Below are 24627 nucleotides of genomic sequence, written 5' to 3' on the forward strand. Positions count from 1 at the left end.
ATCTATCTATCTATCTATCATATATCTATCATATATCTACCTATCTTCTATCCATCTATCTTATATCTATCATCTACTTCTCTATCATCTATCTATCTATCTATCTATCTATCTATCTATCTATCTATCTATCTATCTTCTACCTATTTGCCTATCTTCTGTCTGTCTGTCTGTCTGTCTATCTATCTATCTTCTACCTATTTGCCTATCTTCTGTCTGTCTGTCTGTCTGTCTATCTATCTATCTTCTACCTATATACCTATTTTCTATCTATCTGTCTGTATATCTGTCTGTCTGTCTATCAATCTAACTTTGAACTTGACCTTTGGTTTGGGTGCTTTCAAGGAATGAGACAGTTGTGGGTCGATTATGAGCCATTCTTTGTGCCCTTGTAGGCCTGCATTCATAGATGAGAACCGAAGAGAACTGCACCATGGCCTTTAAGTTTTGAACAGGGAAATCGATTGTCAGCATTGTCAGTGTCGTCCCCGCCTTGTGGCTTTTTGAGGTGGGCTATCATGTAGGCCATGTCCTTGAAATCCCTGTGTGGTTGAGGATCACCTTAAACTCTTGATCCTTGTGTCTCTGTCTCCCAAGTGCTGGGTTACTGGTATCGTACTGTTTCTGGGGATCATCTGGCAAATGAAATGATACATACACATGTACACAAACACACATGCAAACGAACACACACAATACATACACTTCTATTTTAGGAAAGTGTCCTATTCATGCATCTTATATTGCATTTAAGAGTACCATGCCTTTATCAAACATATGGAGTTCCTTTTCAGCCACGCTGTCATGTCACAGAAATCAATCCCCTGTCTTAAAACTCAGTTCATTCCACAAAACCGTGGCTTGTGGGCAACCGATGTGGCTAGGAACCTTTCAGTTTTAATTAGTTCACAATCAAGAGTGGTTTAGTTCAAGACCTCACTGGAATGGAGAGATTCATGATGAGAAGATATAAAGTCGACCCTGGGAGGCCGACAGCAAAGTGGAGCCATCTTTTGCCTGCGTTCCTGCCTGTGTCTCCTTTCTTCCTCCACTGTTGCTTTTGTCCATCCCCTTCCCCTAGCTCCCGACAATCGGCCTACACCTGATTTCTCTCTTTGACTGGTGCTCTCTGCCTCCCTATGCCCATGTCCCCACACCCCATCCAGCTGGCCCTGCTGGACACAGTCACCTTCCGTTTCCATGACCCTTCCTTCCCAGCAATTTCTCTTGTCACTCTCACCCCAGTTTGTTCTTGGCACATGGACGGACTTGCCCGTTCATTTGTTGTCTACATAGACCTAAGCATTAGGAAAGCAGGATCCACCTGGCACCTTCAGCCTCAGCGCCTCATGACACCGCGCACAGGGAAGTCACTAAGGAAAGATGCAAGTGAGACATGACTGGAGGAACATGACCTAAAAACAAGACTCTGCCTGTCTTAGCAGTGACTGGCATCTCCCTAGCCCCCAGGGTCCTCGTTGTTGGCCATGGGTTCCTCATTTCCCATCAGTACATGCCCAACTGATGCTTCATCCACAAACTACAATAGCCAGCTCAGGGTTGCTTTTAGATCTGAGTTGATTCAGTGAAACCGGTTCCAACCCAGGTGTCCTGGGGCTGCGAGGAAAGGGGCGGCTAAGTTGTGACTGCGTTTTCAAAGTTTCAGAGCACATAGTTTTCTGTCTAAGAATAAAGTCAACTCTCAAGAAAATATAGACCAAAAGTAAGAACAAGCCCCTGTGCAATTGCTTGGCTCCTAGATCCAACCTCTCCTGAAATATGCATCTAGACTTTTCAGGTTTATGAACCAAAATAACCCTCATTGCTCCTTCCCAGCAGGAGAGAGCCTCCTGCATAAGGGCTCAAGGAGTGTGGAGCACAGAAACAGCAGAAGGCTTGTCTAGTTTAGTCAGCAGTGTCCCCAGGGTCTCCTAAGCCTTTCTCCAGGGTCTCTGCTTCAGGGCCTGCATCATAGCCATGGGGAGAGCAGACTCAACCCAGCTGAGATGCTTCATGGGCTGTGTGTGGCTAATAAAACAGAGGCCTGTTTATTGTAAGAGGAACCTTATACAGTGGCTAGGACAGGAAGAATGGTAATGACACTGGCTATAGCAGGGCCTGGATCTGGATCTGTAGTTGGTTTATTTTATTTATTTTATTTATTTTTTTTTTTACTTTTTTTATTCTTTGCTCTTCTGGGTGCCTGCCATCCAGCTCCCAAATAAATACACAGGAAGGCTTATTATTACTTCTAAATGCCCAGCCTTAGCTTGGCTTGTTTCTTGCTAGCTTTTCTTAAATTATTCCATTTACCTTTTACCTCTGACCTTTTATTTTTCTCTATTTCCTTATACCTTTCCTTCTTCCTCTGTTGCTGACTGTGTAGCTGGGTGACTGGCCCCTGGAGTCCTCCTCCTTTCTCTTTTGTTACTTGATCTTTCTTCTTTTTATCCTTTTCATTCTCTCTGCCTGCCAGCCCCGCCTATCCTTTCTTCTGCCTTACTATTGGTCATTCAGCTCTTTATTAGACCAATCAGGTGTTTTAGACAGGCAAGGTAACACAGCTTCACAGAGTTAAACAAATGCAACACAAAAGAATGCAACACATCTTTGCATCTTTAAACAAACACAACACATCTGAAAAGAATATTTTTCAACATGGATCCTTGACTGGGCAGAACCTGCTAGACTCATATGACAGCTGCTCCCCTCACCACCTAACCCCAAGGCTGCTGTATCAACCAGCAAGAGACAGTTCATTGACATGCGTAGAAAATCTGGCTTGAGCTCTGTCATTAGGCACTTTGATCCTGGCATGGTGGGGCCCTGATGAGAAAAGCATACAGTGAGCCGTGGCTACCAAGACAGGTCGCTTACTGTTTGAACTCATTTAATTGAAAGGTAAAATGTAACAGCTGATACAAGTTCAAGTAGGCAGGCCTGACGGCTGTCTCCTGACTTCTACTTAGTGACTGCGTAAACTTGGAACCTGGTTCTTGGCTCCCTAAAGTCTCAGTTTCAGCTTCTGAAGTATTCAATGTATTTCCTGTGATGCGCGCCCCACAGCCCCACACAGGGCATGTGTCAAGTGTTAGTCCATCCCAGCCGCTCAGTGAAGGAGTCAGGGTGGTGCCTGGCGTCGGTGGTGAGGGAGCAGGGGTCAGAGGGGTTCACACTGCTCCTCTGGAGGTCTCCCAGCTGTGAGCGTGCTGCCGGAGCCTAAACAGCTTAGCCTGACTTCAAGGCCCTCACAGTGATGGGTTATTGATTTTTCTTTTCTGCTAATAATGCTGGCTCCTTGCAAATAGTAGCTGGGAGTTTTTCCATCAGGGAGGGGTACAGCCTGCTGGTCCACTACAGTGCACAGCTGCTGCGTTCTTGGGTTTTTGAGGAGGGTGATTCAGACAGACAGCCAACATATCATACTCCCTCAGATAGGAGGCACCTTTTCTTGGGGAGCACTCTTCCTAATCTTGAAGTCACTTAAGAACTTATTTTCGGTTAAATTAACAACATTTATAAATGATTAAAAATAAAACATAATGACAATATAAAGTTAAACGGACTGAAGGCGTGGCTTCCTTCTTTCCTACTCGTGGAGTTCTGAGCTTGATCCGCAGGAAAGCTGGAAGCTAAGTGAAATACACATTTGAAATCCCAGCACTCAGAAGGTGGACGGGAAGGAGGATCAGAGGTTCAAGGTCATCCTCAGCTGCAAGTTAGAGGCCAGCCTGCACTGTGTGAGACCTGTCACACCATGGCCCAGAGGGATGCTTTCTGTGGTTCCAAAGCCCAGAGTGGTGAGCTGGCTCAGCAGCTGGGGAGCATGTGCTGCCTGCCCCAGGTGTGATCCTGACCTGATAGGATCCCTGGAATTCACAAAAGATGGAAGGAGACAATCAGCTCCACAGAGCTGTTCTCTGGCTTCCGCATGCATGCCTTGGCATACTCACACCCTCCAGTAATAATACAGACAACTCAGATCACATAGACTTCAGAAGGCCGTCCTCACACGACTACGGTGGTGGTAACTTTGCCTACACAATGTTAGAAATGCAAAAATTTTCTACCTTTATGTGGGCATTTGGGCTCATGTGGTGCGTGCACACATGTGTGTGTGTGTGTGTGTGTGTGTGTGTTTGAGTCTATAGTTTTCCTTTATACCAGGTTGTTCTTGTGTTCACACACACACACACACACACACACACACACACACACACACCATGTGTTTTCCTTAATTCCTTATCTTAAGAAATATTCTCTCACTTCTAGTGAGAAGTCTAGGGCATTCTTTCTTTACCTCTTTAAGTGAATTTGGTCTAGTTTATATACCTACCTACCTACCTACATATATATGTATATATAATTGTCAAGTAATACCTACATTTTTCCAAATTTGTATTATTATAAACAATATTGCACTGGCTGCATTAGCCATATTTGAAGCCACATCTACAGAATAAGCTTCTAGAAGGGGATGCAGGGAATCAAAGGGTGTTTGTAACTCTGATCATTACTAGGAAGAGACAGTGGGCAGGTCACACGCAGCACGCTGCCCACACAGGAGGAGGTCTCTCTTTCCTGGCCTTCTATGCAATGCTGTACATACTTCGGATCAAACAGATGACCACGGGATCTCATTTCTATTTGGGTTTGCATTTCTGTGTGTTGAGTGAGCTGGTGCCGAGCTCTCATTAGACGGCTTGTTCATTAAGTAATTACTACATTGTCGCCGCGGTTACTTTCAGAGCTGTGTCTGCCCAGATAGGCGGAAGGGTTTGTACTGAGTCTCTGCCAAGGCAACCAGAAGAGGGGAGAGGCTGGAAAGGGCTACTTGCCCTGTTTCACTTCCATGGCTTAATTAATTGGCCATTTCCGCGAGAAGGGCTACACTGGGCTGTTTTAATGCAGGCTGCATGAGCTCTCTACCCCATTTAGACCAGATCTTGGGAAAGGATTGTGGAAGGGCCGAATAGTAAATACTTCAGACTTTAGGGGGCTGGATGGTCTCACCAAAGGATTCACCCCTGCCCCAACCATGCAGGAGAAGCTCAGAGTAAAGTGGAAGTGAGTGGGTGGAGCTACCTTCTAACACAAACCTATGGACCAAAAAGACAAGGGAACTCCCTTTGGCCCAAGGCCCTTGGCTTTCAAAGCTCTGTTCTGTTCTGTGCATCTAAGTAACAGATCAGAGTCAAGGGTGAATATTGTTCTTTTCACAACTGATTTTGAATGTAAATAAGGGCATCAAATGGCTGCCACTATACAAGTTGCTGTTCTCTACACTTTAGGTCAATTATCTCATTTGATTCTCACAATAACTGAAACAAGAGGTGGCTTCTACCTTAAAGTGTTTTGCTTTGCTTTGCTTTTCAAGGCAAGTTCTTATGATGCAGCCCTGGCTGGTATGGCACTCAATATATAGTCCAGACCAGCATCAATCTCACAGTAATCCTGCTTCAACCTCTCAAATGCTAGGGCCACCATGTTTGGCTTTATTCATCCATTTTATAGATGAGAAAACTGAGTCATGGAGAGGTTGAGCAGGTAATAATAAATCACACAGTGCTGTGTTAAGTGTTTCTTTGCGGTTTGAAGCCGTGGTTCTCAAAAGGTCTTCCTAGCAGTCTGGGGAGATGGCTCAGGGGTAAAGTGTCATGAAATCATGAGGACCTCCCAGCCCCATATCTTAGCTCCTACCACTTCAGCGCTGAGGAGAAGGGTGTGAGAATTCTGGGGTCTTGTTAGCAAGCCAACTGAGCTGAACCAACAGGGCCAAGTCCAGGGAGTGAGTTTAGTCTCAACCAATAGGTGGGGGCGCTGGAGAGATGGAACAGTGCTTGGACCCAAATTTCATTTCCAGCACACATATCAGCTAACTGACAAATGCCTGTAACTCCAGTTCTATGGAGGTCTGAGACCACTGACCGACATGAACATAGTCACACGTCCAAACTTTCATGCATGGAGGGAGACACGCACATGTATATATGTACACACAATTTTAAAAAATGAATTGTAAGAGGTGGTGCCTGTCTGTAATCCCAAAACTTGGAAGGCAGAGGCAGGGTACATACACCCAAGCAAACATAGTGAGACAATGTCTTGAATCAATCAATCAATCAAAAAGAAAGAATGCAAGAAAGAAAGAAATGAAGTGCTGTGGGAGTTCCTTCAGCTCCTTCAGCCAATCGCCGCTGAGTTACCAGCCCATTGGGGCGTGGTCTCTCCCTTTAAAAAAAGCAGCGGCTGTCCTCCACTCTCTCTTTGTCTTCCGGCTCCGTTTCCGGCCCCTGGACTCCTTTCCTGTTCGCGCGGAGGGGCTGTTGTCTGGGACGGTAATCTGTAAGTTTTTTCCCCTTTGAATAAATAACCATTCTATTAATCATAATTCCAAACTGGTGTGGGATTGTCTGTGACTTACGCCTTCATCTGGCGCCCCACGTTTGGTTGTAGAACCCCCCCTTCCCCCCCACTCAACTGCTTGCTACCAGCTCGGCTAGTCACGAGACCTCCCTCAGCTGCGGCCTGTGCCCTGTGTGTGGAGCCAGCAGTTCAGTTAAACCCCACGCCTCCCAAGCTCCACAGCCTCGGGACAGTCTCTGCCTGCCTGGTTTGCTCTTTTCTGAGTTGTTTTTAAATTTCCCTTGTAAGTGCGGTGCTTTAGTGGCGTGAATCAGAACGACTCGGTCACGTGGAGGCATACGCGGCTTCCGGGTTGCTCTTTTCTACCCCTGGATTCTGGGTTTCTGGTTCCGTGTATGGAATTGATTTAATTAAACTTTCTTTCTTGAGCAACTTATATTTCCTAGTTTTTAACAAATACTAAGGCAGACACTGAAACAGGACCTGTTTAAGTCACCTTTGCAGTGGTTCTAGTCGCAACTTGGCAACAGCGCCGCCAACTAGACAAGAGGTAATATGGCAGTTTTTGTTTCCAACGCCAATTTTACTGTTTTCTTTATTAATACAATGGATTATGTCATGCAAGGTTTATATGACTATGGGAATATATTAATTTACTTGTTGCTAGGTTTCAGTTTTCTTTTCAATATTTTATCATTAAGAAAGATACGATTTTTACGGACTAATATTGAACAACTAGTTGAAAGGATTAAAATTATTGAAAATCAGGGGTTATCTGAACAAGTGGATACTATGATAGACAAAATTGACTCCATGTCCAAGGGTACTAGGAAGTTACCTGAAAGGGTACAGGCTGTTGAATTTGACGTTCAGATGTTACCACAAAGTTTTGATAAGGTAACAGATAGAATGAACCTCCAGAATGGGAACCAAAAAACTGATACCTTAGTGAAATTACTAGAAACACGGGTAGGTCAGGAGATTCAGGATTTAAGGGATACAATGATAAAAAGATTAGAAATGATTGAAGAAACTATTGGAGCTGGTGAACAGAGTAAGAAGGCACAAGGACAGGATACAATGCCACCACCAGCTGTTAGAACTGGCTTACCCAGGGTCCTAACAACATACCCTGTAATTTATTCTGACAAAGGGTTAACTTCCAAAGGCTCAAAGGGAGTTAAAGAAGCTAGATGGACACCAATAGCAATGAATGATTTAAAAGAAATTAAGCAAGCTGTCGTTAACTTTGGCTTGCACTCTGCATTTGTTAAGGAAATGATAAGGACTTGGGCTTCTAATGTCAGAGCTACCCCCCATGATTTCTCTCAGCTAGTGTCTGCAGTTTTAGATGATGGGCCTTCCTTGATGTTTGGAATTTATTTCAGAGAAGAATCCAAACATATGGAACAGCAAGGAAGAGCAAAAGGTGTGGAGGTTTCCCAAGATCAAATTCTTGGTGTAGGAGCATATGCTGATCCACAGGTCCAAGCTCTTTATGATGAAGAAGTGCTGTCCTTATGTCACAAAGCAGCCTTGAATGCTTTGAATAGAATACAAGATCCAGCAAAAAGGGTCGAATCATATACCAGGGTTAGGCAGGGACAGAGAGAACCCTTTACTGACTTTGTGCAAAGATTAATTAAGGCTCTGGACATAGGGGTAACAGACCCAGAAGCTAGACGAATACTTCTTGAATCTCTAGCTTTTGAAAATGCAAATACTGAATGTAAAAAGATAATTGGGCCTTTAAGATCTAGATCAGCACCAATGGAAGAATGGATACAGCATACAATGAATGTTGAGATGTTTAGCTATAACGATGAATCCTGGGTAGGAGAAGCGATTTCCAAAGCTATGAGGAGACATCAAACTACCAGGTGTTTTAATTGTGGTAAATTAGGACATCTGAAAAGGGATTGCAGGCAAAGAAATCCTAGGAATAATATCTCCTCTGGGAATGACAAAAGTAGGAGATCTCAGCCTTCAGGTATATGCAGAAGATGCGGTAAAGGCCGACATTGGTCCAACGAATGCAGGTCAACAACAGACAGACAAGGCAACCCGATACCATCGGGAAACTCCTTGAGGGGCCTCTCGCAGGCCCCCAAGCCAAAAGTGGCCCAGTCATTCCCAGTTACAGTCGAAAATGTGTCTCACCAAGAAAATTAAAAACTCCAATGTCTGCCGTAAAAAGTAATACTGGTCTAAATGATGAATTACATGTGGAGAATGAGTCAAAAAATTCAGGAGGACAGAGTAAACGTATATTTTGGCAAACGTATATTAACGATCAAAGACCAAAGCTAAGAGTCTGTATAAATGGCATTTTTATTGAAGGCTTATTAGACACAGGTGCGGATGTAAGTATAATTACTCCAGAATCCTGGCATCCGAATTGGCCTCTTCATGAGGTAGATGTTCAGTTCCTGGGAATTGGAACCCTATCTCGTGTAAAACAAAGCACAAGATGGGTGGAATGCATAGGGCCTGAAGGGCAAATAGGAAGATTAAGGCCATATATAGCAAATATTGCAATAAATTTATGGGGCCGTGACCTGCTACAGCAATGGAATACCCAGATTAACATTCCTGTAGTTCCAGGAACTCACAATTCTGGGAAGGATATAATGAGGTATTATGGAAAAAGGTCACCAGCCATTCAGGCTGTACAAGAACACACAGCCAATAGCAAACCTTTAGAGGTACCAACAGCCCTACCTTTAAAATGGCTAACTGAGAAGCCAATATGGATCAAGCAGTGGCCTCTAGCTGAAGATAAGTTACAGGCTTTGGAACAGCTGGTACAAGAGCAACTAGATGCTAACCATATTGAAGAATCAACCAGCCCTTGGAATTCTCCTGTGTTTGTTGTAAAAAAGAAATCTGGTAAATGGAGAATGGTGACAGATCTAAGAGCTGTCAACAAGGTAATTCAGCCTATGGGTCCGCTACAATCTGGAATTCCTTTGCCTTCTCTATTACCAAGAGGATGGCCTCTTATAGTTATTGATTTGAAAGATTGTTTTTTCACTATACCTTTGCAAAAAAAGGATAGAGAAAAATTTGCCTTCACAGTGCCTACTTATAATAATTCTCAGCCTACTAGGAGATATCAATGGACTGTCCTCCCACAGGGGATGCTCAATAGTCCCACATTGTGTCAATATTTTGTTAATAAGCCACTGGAAATAATTCGTAAGCAATTTCCCAAGTCCATAATTTATCATTACATGGATGACATTTTATTATCTGATTCAAATAAAGATATTTTGGAAAGTATGTTTGAAGAAGTAAAGAAAGTTTTGCCTAGGTGGGGATTACAAATTGCCCCTGAAAAGATTCAAAGAGGAGATTCTATTAATTACCTAGGCTACAGAATAGGGTTAGAGAAAATTCGAACACAAAAGGCACAAATTAGGAGAGACCGGTTACGGACTCTTAATGACTTCCAAAGATTGTTAGGAGATATTTCCAGTCTACGACCAGCTGTTGGGATAACACCTGATCTAATAGTTCATTTAAACAAAACCTTAGATGGTGATAAGGATTTGAATAGTCCCAGGAAATTGACAGTTGAAGCAGAAAAGGAACTGACAATGATTGAGGAAAAATTACAGGAGGCACATGTGGATAGGGTCAACCCGAATCTTAGTTCCATCCTAGTCATACTGCCTTCCAGAATTTCTCCTACAGGGATTTTAATGCAGAGGGAAGATATTATTTTAGAGTGGATATTTATACCTCATAAACCAAGTAAAAAATTAAAAACTTATGTAGAAAAGGTTTCAGAATTAATTATAAAAGGTAAACTGAGACTTCGTCAACTAGCAGGTATAGACCCAGCAGAAATTATAGTGCCTTTTACTACTGAGGAAATAAGAAAGTTATGGGAAGATAATGAACCATGGCAAAGAGCTTGTGCTAATTTTTTGGGAGAAATTAGCAGCAACTATCCCAAAAGTGATAGACTTAACCTCATAAAGAGAACTTCTTGGATTCTTCCTAGAATTGTACGTGATGCTCCAATAACTGGAGCTCGGACATTTTATACCGATGCAAATAAATCAGGGAAAGCAGGTTATAAATCAGAAGAATTGAGTAAGGTGGAACAAAGCCCTTATAATTCTGTCCAGAAGGCAGAATTATATGCCATTCTTATGGTGCTAAGGGATTTTAAAGAACCTCTTAATATAGTTACAGATTCACAATATGCAGAAAGAGTTATCTTGCATATTGAAACCGCTGAATTCATACCAGATGACACAGAGTTGACTTCATTGTTTATCGAGGTACAGGACATAATTAGGAATAGGCTTTGTCCAATGTACATAACACACATCCGGTCCCATACCGGTCTGCCTGGGCCTCTAGCACAAGGTAACGCTGAAATTGACCAATTATTGATTGGAAGCGTTCTGCAGGCCTCAGAATTTCATAAAAAACATCATGTCAATAGTAAAGGCTTAAAGAAAGAGTTTTCCATTACATGGCAACAAGCTAAGGACATTATAAAGAGATGTCCTACTTGTTCTTTCTATAATCAAACACCATTGCCTGCAGGGAGTAACCCAAAGGGTACTCAAAGGAATGAAATCTGGCAGATGGATGTGTTCCACTTTATGGAATTTGGTAAATTAAAATATGTACACCACACCATAGACACGTATTCAGGTTTTCAATGGGCAACTGCCCTGAGCTCAGAAAAGGCTGATTCGGTAATCACACATTTATTGGAAGTTATGGCCATCATGGGTATACCTGCACAAATAAAGACAGACAATGGTCCAGCATATGTATCTAAGAAAATGAAACGCTTCTTTGCTTATTATAATATAAAACACGTTACAGGTATACCAAATAATCCTACAGGTCAGGCAGTTATAGAAAGATCAAATCGTACTATAAAGGATATGCTAAACAAACAGAAAGGGATGAAAGATACCCCCAGAAATAGATTGCATAATGCTTTATTAACCTTGAATTTTCTTAATGCTAATGAGAAAGGAACAACAGCAGCAGAGAGGCATTGGATAATGGAAAAAACTTCTGAACTAAACCAACCTGTTTATTTCAAAGACGTGCTGACCTCTCAATGGAAGCCAGGAGATGTGCTACGTTGGGGAAGGGGTTTTGCTCTTGTTTCCACAGGAGAAGAAAAATTGTGGATACCATCAAAATTAATAAAGGTTCGATTTGAAGAGGAGAAACCTCTTGGAAAGGAGAAATGACAGCATCTACAATGATGATAACCATACAGGTGGTAAGAAAAGCATATAGAATGGGGGCAGGGTTCTGTTCTTATCTCCACAGGAAAACACTGATCTTTGAAAAGTTCAAGGGACCCTGGATATTTGAATACTGACAGATGGAAAATAACGGCCCAATAGGGACTATCAAGAAAACTGAATAGGTTCTGTAAGTACCATATACTAAATCATATTTCTAAATTTATAGAGCTGGTTTTAGAGTTGAACTCTGGCTCAGTCCCTCTCTAATTCCAAGCCTGTTGTTTAAAGAAAAACCCAGAGTTTCTGGAGTTTCTGTCTCATGTCAAGAGCCATGATATGGGACAGAAAGAAATATGAGTTTAGAAAACATCTTTACTTTTCTTCATATCTATCATACCTTCATTAAATATATCTATCATGTCTCTCATTGAATATAGGTATTCATGTATATGTCTATATAATTAATGTTTAAGTTTTCCACAATGAACAATGAGTTTTTCCTACAGTGACATTTGAAGTTTCCAGGAAGAAGATGGGGCCCCATAACAACAACTCCACCTGGTTGATATGACGTCATGATACTGATAGCGCTACTACAAGACCTGTTTTGGGTACCAGCTGCACAAGACGGTTCCAACGTGCTGAAATGGTGCACATCTTGTACAACATTCTGGCCAGACCTCCACAAAATACTCAGAGACTATTTGCAATTTTAAAAGACATTGATCTTGAAATTTAACCATCATTTTACTTTCACAGGATCCCCCAGAAAGAACGTCGCCCCCATGACAGCTGGAAGTAATTCTAGAGAACGACGTCCCCTCTCCCAATAAAGTTTGTCCTTGGGTTTAGGGACATCATTTAGGGGTTGGTTATAATTAGTATACGGTTGAGGGTTGGGGGAGGAATTTTATAAGCACAGGAATCTTAAAAAAAAAAAAAAAAAAAAAAGGAGGGATAATTGGATTATGGGATAAATAGATTTGTACTTGTGAGTTATTGCTTTTAGACAAACATATTGGTATCGATTCTTATATATTGATACAAAGTTAAATTATGTTGACTATTTTATGCATGCATGCTTCATGCTTCTACCTCTGTTTAAAACATTTTTATGTATTTGTATATATATATTGTATTGATATATGTATATTTACCATATTGCATTGTACACTTCTACCTCTGATTAAGATACTTATATATTGTTTATGTATTGATATATATTTACCATATTGCAATGTATACTTGCACATTGTTTATATTTGGAGGTCTCATTGTCCTCATTTATTGCACACTTGTTTATTATCTCAGTCTTTAAGTTAGATAGATATTGAGAATTATATAGATCAACAGTCATCTAAGTTTGTCATTTATAATTAGACTAATCAGGTTCTTTAGATATATAGAGATTATATTCAGTATAGATAGATAATCTTCAACCTCTTCAAAGAGCTGTAGAAAATGGCCTTTAATCTAATTCAGAGTTCTATGGTAGGGAGACACAATCACTCCTGGCAACACTGATCTATGCCCGAGAGAATGTTGAGCACCAAAGACACTCCACCTGGAGCCTTTCTTCTTGGCAGAACTGGCCTTTGGGTAAAAAAATGCTCATACCTCAACTACTGACAGAGTTACAGAATATCCGTAAATGGATAAAACAAGACTGTCATATCCTGCCAAGACAGGGTAAGATAGTTTTGAAGTTTCTTGCCTTTGAAAATGGTATGTCAGTTACATCAGGCCTTAGCCAAAGTTGGTTGCTTCAACGCTGCAAATGTGACTTTGGGTGTTTGTCCAGGTAGCCAGTTGTCTCTGCGATTTGGTACATGTTCTGGAAGTTGTTTGATTGCACTTCCTAATTACTCAGATAACATTATTTCCCTTCTCAGATCTTCGATGGGATTGAAGATTATATAAATGTAGTTACTTTCCTTTCATGACTTGGCCAAGTTATTTGTTATACAAGACTTAAGCTAGTTAGAATAGGATATTTGTATTTATTGTATATAATTTCGTAGGTTTGTACTTATTGTATATAATTGCGTAGTAGGCTTAGAACTCTCTTACTTAAACAAAAGGGGGAGATGCTGTGGGAGTTCCTTCAGCTCCTTCAGCCAATCGCCGCTGAGTTACCAGCCCATTGGGGCGTGGTCTCTCCCTTTAAAAAAAGCAGCGGCTGTCCTCCACTCTCTCTTTGTCTTCCGGCTCCGTTTCCGGCCCCTGGACTCCTTTCCTGTTCGCGCGGAGGGGCTGTTGTCTGGGACGGTAATCTGTAAGTTTTTTCCCCTTTGAATAAATAACCATTCTATTAATCATAATTCCAAACTGGTGTGGGATTGTCTGTGACTTACGCCTTCAATGAAGGAAGGAAAGAAAGAAAGAAAAAGAGAAAGAAGGAATGAATGAAGGAAAGAAAAAGAGAAAGAGAGAGAGAAAGAGAGAGAGAAAGAAAAAAGGAAAGAAAGAAAGATAGAAAGAAAAAAGATGGAGAGCAATTGAGGAAGACCCTTGGCATTGACTTCTCACCTCTACATATGTGCTCAGGTGCATGGGTGTGGGAATGCACACACACATAGATGCACATCAACATTTCTTATAGATTTCCATGTGTATTAATTTTGCTGATTGGAATCCACATTCTATGTTATAGAGGAGAGCGCTGATAGCTCTTTAGTCCCTTTCTGCCTGTTCCTGGGTTCAAGCAATCCGTGCTATCCTTTCATTTTGCCTCCTTTCTCCCCCTGCTCCTCATCTTCAGGCTCCTCAGCCTGGTGAGAAACTCAACCCCAGGGAACAGGCACTCCCCGAAGCAGTGCTTTTTATCTCTAGGAAGTACTGAAGCACTGAGTTCAAGATGCAGGCTCTGTCTCCGGCGATGCCCAGTGCCTTAGTGCAGGTGGCTGGAGGGTGGCCGGGCACTGCCTGGAATGCCAACACCACGCTTTTTCCCACTTCAGTGTCTTACCCTCGCAAATGCTAAATTGCCCCATAAACAAAATACATCTGGTGTTTGACTCATGGAAAGTATTTCTCTACGGTTGAAAAGAAGTGTGTGGATAGTCTGACTCCATTAATTTCCACTGGAGTGACTCTGGACCATCTGTCGCAGGCTCTGTTGCAGGGGGAGGGGCAAGCCTGGGACACTGGGCAGTCAGCTTGGCAAGGAGGTGCTGCGCTGGCTTGGTGGAGCTGTGGATGGGTGCTCACATCAGCTGGGGACCTGACAGATGGAAGAGTGCCTCTTCGGCCTGCTCTGGTCGCTATGTAGGTCTCCCAGGCTCCGCAATACTGCAGTTCTGGAGGCCTGGTGGAGACAGCCTATACCTCAGGTGCCTTGGTCTTCATGATCTGGCCTTGGCATGTTGGCCGTGATGGCTCTGATGCATGCCAGGGTTCCTGGGATGTCTGCATGGTGCAGACCATGGATACCTCTTGAGTCCTTTGAGGACTTCTGTGCTAATTGTGGGGAATGGATCTGAGGTTTTCAGGGAGTGAGGTTTCCCCATGGAACATCTAGAGCCCAACTATTGGAGGAAACAAGGCCTTAAGACAGCTCCACTGGTAAGTTCAGCCCCAGAGGGCTTGAGGCTAGGCTCTGAAGGAACACAGACCTGGGTTTAAGCATCATCTCTCCTTGCCATAGTTATGTGCCGTCTGCCAAGTTATTAACGTCCCTGATCTCTGTACCATCATCTTAACGCTGGGGGTTGTTTGTAGTCAATGTGACAGTGTTCTGTTGCCTATTGTCACTTGAATTAGTGCCTGTTGTATATGAGATGCCGAAATGGGGGGATGTTTACCATGACCAATCATTGTCAAATGTCAAATTCTAGTACGATAGCTGTCAGGAAGCTATGACCTAAAATCCTCTCTGTCTTTGGGTGAGTGTGGAACCTGTGCATAGATGGGGTTAGCATTCTGGGTTAACCAAGAGGGAGGCTATCTGGGTAGTACTGATAAAATCAAGTGAGCCCTTAAACCCAACAGAAATCTTCCAGAGCCGGAGGTTAGGGAGGTAAGTCTGTCAGTGGAGGGGACATGTCTGAAAATAAATGATCTTCTTGCTTCATGTCACCGCTGTGACAAAGCACTCCAAGGAGGGGGTTATTTGGTTCATAATCCCAGGTTATACAGTATCACTGTGGGGAAATCAAGGTAGGAACTTAAGTGGCATGTCCAGTCTCCTGTCAGCGGGTCTTTCTCATCACCACCACAAAGGGCTCCCTCTACCTCCTCCTAAGCTACTGCCCTTCTTCTGTAGCTGTGGGTACCATGCCCAGCCTTCTGCAGCTCCTCTCTCAAATACTACACACGAAGCTGAAAGAGAGTCAGGAGCCTGTGTCCGCCTCCTGTGACAGTCTATAGGCAGCCCGCAGAGATGCCTTCAAGGGGTGAACGTTCCAGGGTCAGCAGGGCAGGCAGTGATGGTGCTCCTCCAGGACATCGGGCTGGCCTCGGGAGAAACTTGAAGGCCCATGTGATGGCAGAGAGATGTAGGCTATGATACTCTAGGGAGAACCTGGTCAGATCCAAGCTCTGCCATTTCCCAGCCTTCTGACATGGAAAGTAGAGGGTTTCCCTGAGCCTCAGTTTCTTGCTCCAGAAAATGGAGAATTGGCATCTCATAGAAAGGTGGGGATGAGACAGATTTTCAGAGAGCAGCCAGCTCAGCCTGGCCCATAGAGGATGCTTAGCATGTATTAGCATTCTCCTCCTTGCCTCCTCTCTGCCTGTGGAAGCAGAAACTTCCCATGGCAAGGAAAGATGAAGCACAGCACAGCATGAGTGATGGATGAAGAAAGAAACCAGACTGCGGGACCCAAGCTGATGTCCCAGGAGGCCTGGCCAGTGGAACAGGTCTGGCTCACATCTCTTTGTACCTTCTCAGGCAGGAGTCTCCTCTCCATAGAGCCTGTTGTCACCACCAGGACCATTTCTGCATTCAGCCACAGCTCCTGATTAGACTCATGAATATTCAAACGCTCGTCTCCCCTTATTTGCCTGCCTATTAGCATTCCGTCTCTAGGCTTATTTTGCAGGTTTTTTTCCATGGCACATTTGTTCTGTGATTCACACTTCAGCGTCCGATGTGACCAGCTTTGAGATGGTACCAGCCCTTCCCCGTCCTGAAAAAGGCTAGGTCGTCTCCCCTCTGCCTTAGCTACCGGCTCCCTCTTGCTCTCTCTGCTCCTGAAGATGGGAGGGTGGTGGAGCAGCCCGCAGAGTGACACTCTGGGAGGGAGCTCTCTCTTCTACGATTTTAAAATTCATATTGATAATAATAATCCAGCCCATATGTCTATCACTTCATATTTTACAAAGAGACTTCATGGCATCCTGTTTCACAGCCTGCCTCTCTGCAGATACAAAACGCTGGCTTTCTTTTCTGAATGGGGCCATGTCTCTTTCCCTTCTGAATATTTAGCAACAAGATCTCGACAAAACAGAACCTGTGCTAAAGCCCAGCTGTACAACCTCTCACACTGGTGCCCCAGGGAAAGAGATCTGTCTTCTTCTCCCCATGTGTGAGCTGGATGTGAAATTTCCAGTATTGAAATGTGTTTGCGGAATAGAGTGTGCAAGGGTTTCGTGTGGATGCTGTTAGGAGTTACCACGAACTTGGTGGCTTACAGGGCACACATCCTCTCTTGTACAGAGTCAGGTTTATGACAAAGGAGGGCCGAATGTATTCCTTTTGCAGGTACCGGGGGAAATCAATTCGCCTGTCTTGCCAAACCTTCTGTGTGTGTGTGTGTGTGTGTGTGTGTGTGTGTGTGTATGTGTGTGAGAGAGAGAGAGAGAGAGAGAGAGAGAGAGAGAGACTATGGTGTGCATGTGTATATGTTGCATACATGTATGTGTTATGCATGGTTGGACATGTATGTAGGTGTGTATGTATGAGTATGTTGTATAAGTTGGCCAAGATTGATAGCAGGTCTCTTTCTAGACATTTCCCCTCTTATATCTCTTACTTGAACCCAAAATTCACTGGTTTGCTTAGTCTTGCTAGCCCGATTCCTCTGGGGCTCCTCTGTTTTAGCTCAAGCCCTGGGATTACAAGGACAACCTGCCTACTTGGCATTGATGTGGCTTCGGAGAGAGTCCAGCTTCTCTGCTGCAGGGTGGCAATGTCCCTGGTGATGCATGGAGGGCACGTGGAGGAAGGTTTGTAGCGCACACCCAGCTTTCTAGCCAGATCCCTGGATGATTAAGGCATCTGCTATCAAAACAATGCCCAACTTGATTCTCACCATCACTTCTGAATTAGAAGTTGTCACCAGTCCAAGCTGAGACGCCAAGAGGTTGCATAAGAATCCACATAGTCATGCAGCACAGTTTAGGAGCGCTAGAGTTAGTTCTCTCCTTCCACTGTGCGGTTCCCAGAAATCCAACTTCAGCTGGGATGTTTGACAGGAGTCACCTGTGCCTACTGAGTCAGCTCTCAGTCCTAGTTCACGGGCTCTGATACCAGACAGGACTGGATTCATGCTAAGCTCTGAAGCTTTGTGGCTTGGCACATGTTCCTCACTGCACCTCCACTCTTCCATCCGTGAAATGGAGATGCAGTACCCTGTTATGGCTGCACGGTTTCTTGGGAGGCATTAGATGAAAGGAGGCCTATGAAGGGCTTAGCACAGGGCCCAGAACCTTCCTTCACCATTGTTATTGCTTATACATGCATTGGCCAGGCTTATAGTGAGAGATTGCTACAATTAAAGAAACTACTGTCTGAGAATACCAACAGGGGCAATTCCACAAGCCTCCTGGGGCTTAGGAACATCTGTATTCACTGACCATGCCCCATACAACATGCAAAAGGCCTTACCCGTGTGCACATTTGGTAGTCAAACTGAGCTAAGAGGTAGGTGTGAGTGTGGTCCCCATTTACATATAAAGAAACCAACGCTGGGGAAAGGAAGAGATTTCCCTAATTCATTACTGATGTAAGGGATAGAATCTGCAGCTCCTGAAGCCTGCCATACCTTGCACACCGGATACCACTCCCTTGTGCTTGATGAATTAGTCCGTAAACAGATACAATAGGCTGGTCTATGGTAGCACATTTCTGATAGCCAGTGTACCTTGTAGCTGGAGACCTGAGAAAATCCCTGAGAGTTAATTGCCAGTCAAGACTTACTACAATGCCACTGTCACATGAAGGAACCCCCCTGGGGTCATTTCCTAACAGCTCCCCAGAGCTGTTTCCTCACATCCCATATACTTCCTGTTTGAGTCTGCGTTTACATTGAAGCTGATATTGAGACCGAAGCCTGGGGAACAACACAGAGAGTTTTCCTTAGAACACAAAACATCCAATTTCCAAAGATCTGGCTGGAGCACAAATAGGTGTTGACTTCAGCTCTTCTGGGAACTGCGGCTGTGCATACCAACGGGGCCCCGTGGCTTCACAGAGACGGCCCAAGCTTCTCAGAGAGTGTTTGTCAACAGGAGGCTCTATGTGGGAGCTCAGGGAACTCTTGAATAATGTATACCATCCACACGTTAAGGTTGATTAAAATCCTAAGTGCCTTATCCAAGTGGAGCAAACGGCTCTTGAGTTCCATGCCTGTTGAAACTCAATGATCTTCAAGGACTTTTTAAGACACTGGGTACCGGAGCCATCAGATCTGTGAGGAGACCAGCACGCATGTAACAGCTCGTAGGGACAGTGCCAACCGAACCCATCTACAGTGGGAATGTTGCATGCGAATCCTCGTGTAGCCAGAGACACAGAAGCATGAATAATTGAGGGCTTGTGATTTTTCCTAGCTAAGGGGGAGGAAGGAGAAGGTAGTTGCTCGGGTTTTGAGGACTGTGCGGTGTGCTTTGTGATTGGCGCAGGCTTCATTGCTAAGATATCGGTTGTCATCGGGGAACCTTTGACCCCTATCTAGTCAGTGAGAAACTGACCCGTGAACTTGGGCTTCTGAAACTACACCAGAGTTGAGATTTCTCATTAGGGAGTCAGCCACAGGGAGGTCTGGTGAAGGCAGATGCCAGGGAGTCCAGACTATAGGGAGGAAACCCAACCCTTGTCAAATACACCATGTCTCTCCTATACCTGCCTGACATCGTATTTTAGAAGCGGAACTAGTGTGGTTTATTCAAAGGTTAACAGATAGAGAGAAATGTCGCCTCAGGTTGAACTTCAACTGCATTTGATTTACTTGATCTGGGTGACAATCTAGATTTGGGTTGATGTTCTTTAGGTTAATATCTTAGGGTTGCTGGTATGGGATGGATATAGGGAGATCATGAAGGGATTGGCCTATAGGACAGCGTTTTAGATTAGCTTGTAGCCACCTACTCAAGTATGCCTGCTGCAGTCTTAGTCCCAGAACCACAGAGTTTGACCCCAGGGTCTTAAGAGAGGTAAGTTAAAGTCATTAGTGGCCATAACCCAATGACACCATCTTCCTTATAGATGGATAGCCATCTGTGAATGGGGATCAGTGTGGTGGGGAGATAGTAAGCAAAGGTGGGGTTGAACCACGTATCAAACATCAACAGCCAACAAACCCAGAGGCTGGAAGAGGACCGTGGGATGGAAGATCCTTCCCAACCTGGCAGAGGACAGGTCTGTGTGACTGCCACCATGAATACATTCAGTCTTTCTGATTGTAGATGCTAAGCAGAGCTGTGCATGAATGGAAGAAGGCATCAGTCCTATGAATGCCTTGATCCCACCCTTCCAGCTTCTAGAGTTGGCAGGATGCGTTCCTGTAGTTTAAGCCCCTCAGCATGTAACACTTTATTAATGCCTTCCGTGTGCCCTCACAGAGACCACTCCACTAGCTGAGGGATGACTCTTACCAAGTGAAATGGGACAGGAATCCATAAAAGAGCTATGTGAAGTGGGGTTTAAGAGGCTGAGGACTTGCCTGCCTTGCTCTCTTCTCTCTAGAACGGCCCTGGAGAGGCTCTCTGGGAGCCTTCAGACCACAGTCTGGAAACTACTGAGGAAAGGCTGGTATTAAGGACAATTCTGCCATAATATGACAGCAGCAGTCAGTTAGTGGGTCCACATCAGCCTCCAGAAATGTATGAAGGAGTATCTGAAGGGCTGGCCAGAAGAAAGCGTGCAGGGATTGATTAGTAATGTCTGTCACGGGCCTGATGCTGGGGAAGTGATACCCTTCTCGGACCAGTTCAGCATTCTCATTTCACAGAGTCAAGGCCTCTAGCTAAGAAACGTCAGGAGACTGGCTTGACCACACACTGCTCTGTCATCGGAGGTTCTGAGTGGCATTCGGACACGGAGAGATGTATTCCTTTGTCTGTGGAGCTGTACTGAGCATGGCGTGTGAGCATGGCTGTTCCGTGGCGCTTTCCTCCTGCCTTCTGACTTGAGGACCAGGCTTGTTCTCATTCTGCTCACACTGTCCGTTGTGTGTTAACGTCTCCGGACTTGCCCCCAAGCCTCCGCATTGGGCTTTCTCTCCAGGACGTGCTGGATTTAGACCGGCGTTCTTCCTCGGGGATAGTTTTGTCACACTGGGTGATAAAGATGTTGAGCCCTCATAATTGGGGAGGTTGTGTGTGACAGTGGCATCTTGTGGGTGAGGGTACAGGATACTTCTCAGCATCTGTAGTGTACAAGACTCCCCCCACCATGATGAAGAACAGTGTGTCTGTGGTACGGATGGAGTCAGTGTAATCATTACACTGCCCCCCAACACACAAGGTTCCTAAGGTGATCTTCTTTCCTGGAGCCTGGACCCAGACTGCCTGCTTCAGACACTCAGTTCCCTCAAACTCTGCAACTCACCCAACAGGAAGTGCTAGGGGTAGGAGGGTCTGCCCACCCCTGTCCAGAGGGCTTTGGCAGAGCCCAGAGGGACCACGAGGGCGCGACTGTGATAAGGAATTCTGATGGGCTGTGGAAAAACTGAGTCTCTCGAAAGCTGTTCTCCGCCTCCCCTGTGGTATCGGTACTGGAGGTCAGCTTAGGCTTGGGTTCAGGTGCTCCCCACTGGGGGCAAAGATGCAGGATGGGTGCTGAGTGTCTCTCAGTGGGGCCTGGGGTTGATCCTGGTCCATGGGACTTTTGTTATTGCTTGCAAACAACATTCCCCCCACCACACACACATAGTATTTTAGTAACAAAAGGCTCATAGGAGCTCTAACCATAGGTATGGCACGGCAGATGTCTGACAGTTTTCACATCTGCTACCTAGCTCCCTCCATGGGTACAGGGTCTTTGAGATCAGGGGTCACATCTTGTTCACGACTGTCCTGGTGAGGCAATACCAAATTGAGTTTGCTGAGTTAATCCAGTGGCTGACAGCTGAGCTTTACCTGCCTGCCTGCCTCCCTCCCTCCCCCTTCTGTGTGTGTATGTGTATGTGTGTGTGTGTGCATGTTTGTGCTTGTGTGTGCATGGGGGGAGGGTGCAGTGCCAAGCGGCTCCCTGGCAGGTGTATGGGATCACCTGCTGAATTGCTCGTCAGCTGCTGCTGCAGGTTTCGTCTCTGCTTAGCATCTAACATTAGGAAAGCATCTGTTTCTCCCCACAGGCATACAAAGTTGATAGTCTTCTCTCCCTTTTGACACACGAGGCTGCTGGAGTCAGAGAGACTCCGTAACCTCCTCCGAGTCACGTGGCCACGCCGCGGCAGATGAGATTTAAATTCTGGTCTGCCAGTAAAATCCAGGCTTGCAGCTACCGCATTCCCATTGTGGAAGTAAGACAAGGACAAACGGGGCCTCACAGAGCTGGGCCGGGATGGATGGGTATTTGGGGAGGAGCATGGCTGTATGTGTGTGGATACAGGACTGGCTCCCTGTCTGTAAGGAGGGTTATCTAATCAGAGTAGAGAGAACAGCAAGAGACGTAGGGACATAGGCTTCGAGGATATGCAGGGGCTGAGGAGTCAGGGGTATGGGAGAGATTTAGGAGCTGTGGTCACAGGGCCAAAGGGGCAGCTTTTTCCTAGGAGTTACTTTAGAGGCTACTGATAAGCCTCAGTGGTTCTCAACTGTCTTTAATATAGTTCCTCCTGTTGTGGTGACCCCAACCATAAAATGACTGCTTTGCTGCTTTGTAACTAATTTTGCTGCTGTTGTGAATCTTAAAAATTTGACATTCAAGAGATCAGATATGCAAACCCCAAAGGGGATGCAACCCACAGGTTGCGAACTATTGCTCTTGAGGGAGACACAAAAGCGACCAGAAGATAGGTTCAGCACTGCACACTAATCTAGATAGGGCCCGCCCACATGACTGACACTTAAAGGAGCTCACATTGGCTCATGTAACCGTTTAACCAAGGAAACTAAAATACTGCCTGCAGTCAAGGCTAGACCCAGGGTCACTTCTGAGCAGGTGGCTAACGTGGCCAGTTCTGCGTTGCCAACCCGAAAGCCTAGAGACTCGTGAGAACAAGGAGAACGGGAGACGGAAGAAAAAGACAGGGTTAAGATAAAAAGGGGGTGGATGGAAGGAAGTCAGATGGGGGTGGGGGTGGGCATGGATGTTGATTGGGTGGCCTTGACAATGGCTTTCTCTGTGGCTCATAACCCATAAACAAAGGGGATGAGATATCTACTTATCGATAGTCCTCTTGACCCAGAATCACATGAGTGACAAGGTGGCCCTTCCTGATGACAAGAACCATCACTCTGAAGGAGAGAGTCATGTTCTTCACCTGTCCTGTGACTACGCAACCCAAACAGAGCCCGAGCAGAGAAGGGCTGAGTGGTGACTTGGGTTTTTAGATAGGGACTTCTTAAAACCGCTGTACCCCTGTCCACATCCTCTTGACCTCTGTGGGTGTCTCCAGGTTGCAGGTACCACTTGGTGAGTCAGGGAAGGGCCCAGAGGGTCTGCTGCCATCAGCCCAGCTAACTGGGAGTCCGCGCGCGTGGGAGGCGGCAGCCCTTTGCAGTTTTATTGCTAGTGTTGTTCACAGTTACCTGCAATATGGCATGGCTGCAGATGGCTAGAAATATGCTTCTGCGTCACATACTCGCAGCGGGAGGAGAAACGCCCCTCCAAACGCCAAGTGTTCAGTGCCATGATCAGGCATCGTGGTTCCTAGTCTGAGCTGCTTCTGCATACAGAGAGACCAGTAATTAGAGCAATAATGGGCAATTGAGCTGTGGTCAGACACTCAAGATGTATTTCAAACAGTTGGTCACAAATATAAAATCAGAATGTTAGGGTTTATGGGAAAGGAAGACAAAAGGCAATCCAGTTATTTAGTGTAACATAGAGCCTGGGGTGGAACCAGAGCTGGCCAAAGAGCCCCAGTAGAGGGAGCGAAGGTCTGAGCCAGGGTAGGCATGAGATTCCCAGGGACACACAATGGCTGCATTCCCATGTCTGTCTTCAGGAAGGATCTATGTCCTTGGCCAGGAGACTAAAAGGCAACCAACAAATGTTCACCTCCCGCCTTCAGGGACCACCTCAGAGAAGAACCACATGAATGACTGAGGTGCTGTGCAGCAGGCGAAGTGAGGGACCCCACAATGCCCACAGTCGAATCTCTGGATCCCGTGAATATGTTACTTTGTGGAGCACCATTCTCTCTTCAGATGCAACTAAGTTAAGACTGAGAGTGAGATGACCATGGATTATCCAGGCAGCTCGGCTCACCTTGAGAATCCTAATAAAGGGACACAGGAGGTCTAGGGAAATGGCTCAGTCAATCAAGTGTCTGCTTTCCAGGCATGAGAGCCCGAGTTCAGATCCCTAGTGCCCATATCAAAGCCTGGACTAACGACGCCTGTGGAATCACCTGAGAACAGCACACGTGCATTCACCCTTATGCACACGTACATACACTCACACATGCTAAGCAACATGGGAGCTGACTCTTGGGTTTCTTCTGAGTGTGACATCTAGCCTCTCACTTTCCAGTAACAAGATGTAGCCTCTGGGACTCTTCCCATTTCCTAGGCAGGCAGACAGACAGACAGACAGCTCAGGGCATTGTAAATCATGTCACACCTGCCCTAGGAGCACACAGCCCCTGCATCTGAAGCTGGGAACAGGGGTCATATGAGGACCATAGTCAGAAGATAG

This window comes from Myodes glareolus, chromosome 22 (assembly GCF_982192425.1).
Source record: "Myodes glareolus chromosome 22, mMyoGla1.1, whole genome shotgun sequence".
Lineage (NCBI taxonomy): Eukaryota > Metazoa > Chordata > Mammalia > Rodentia > Cricetidae > Myodes > Myodes glareolus.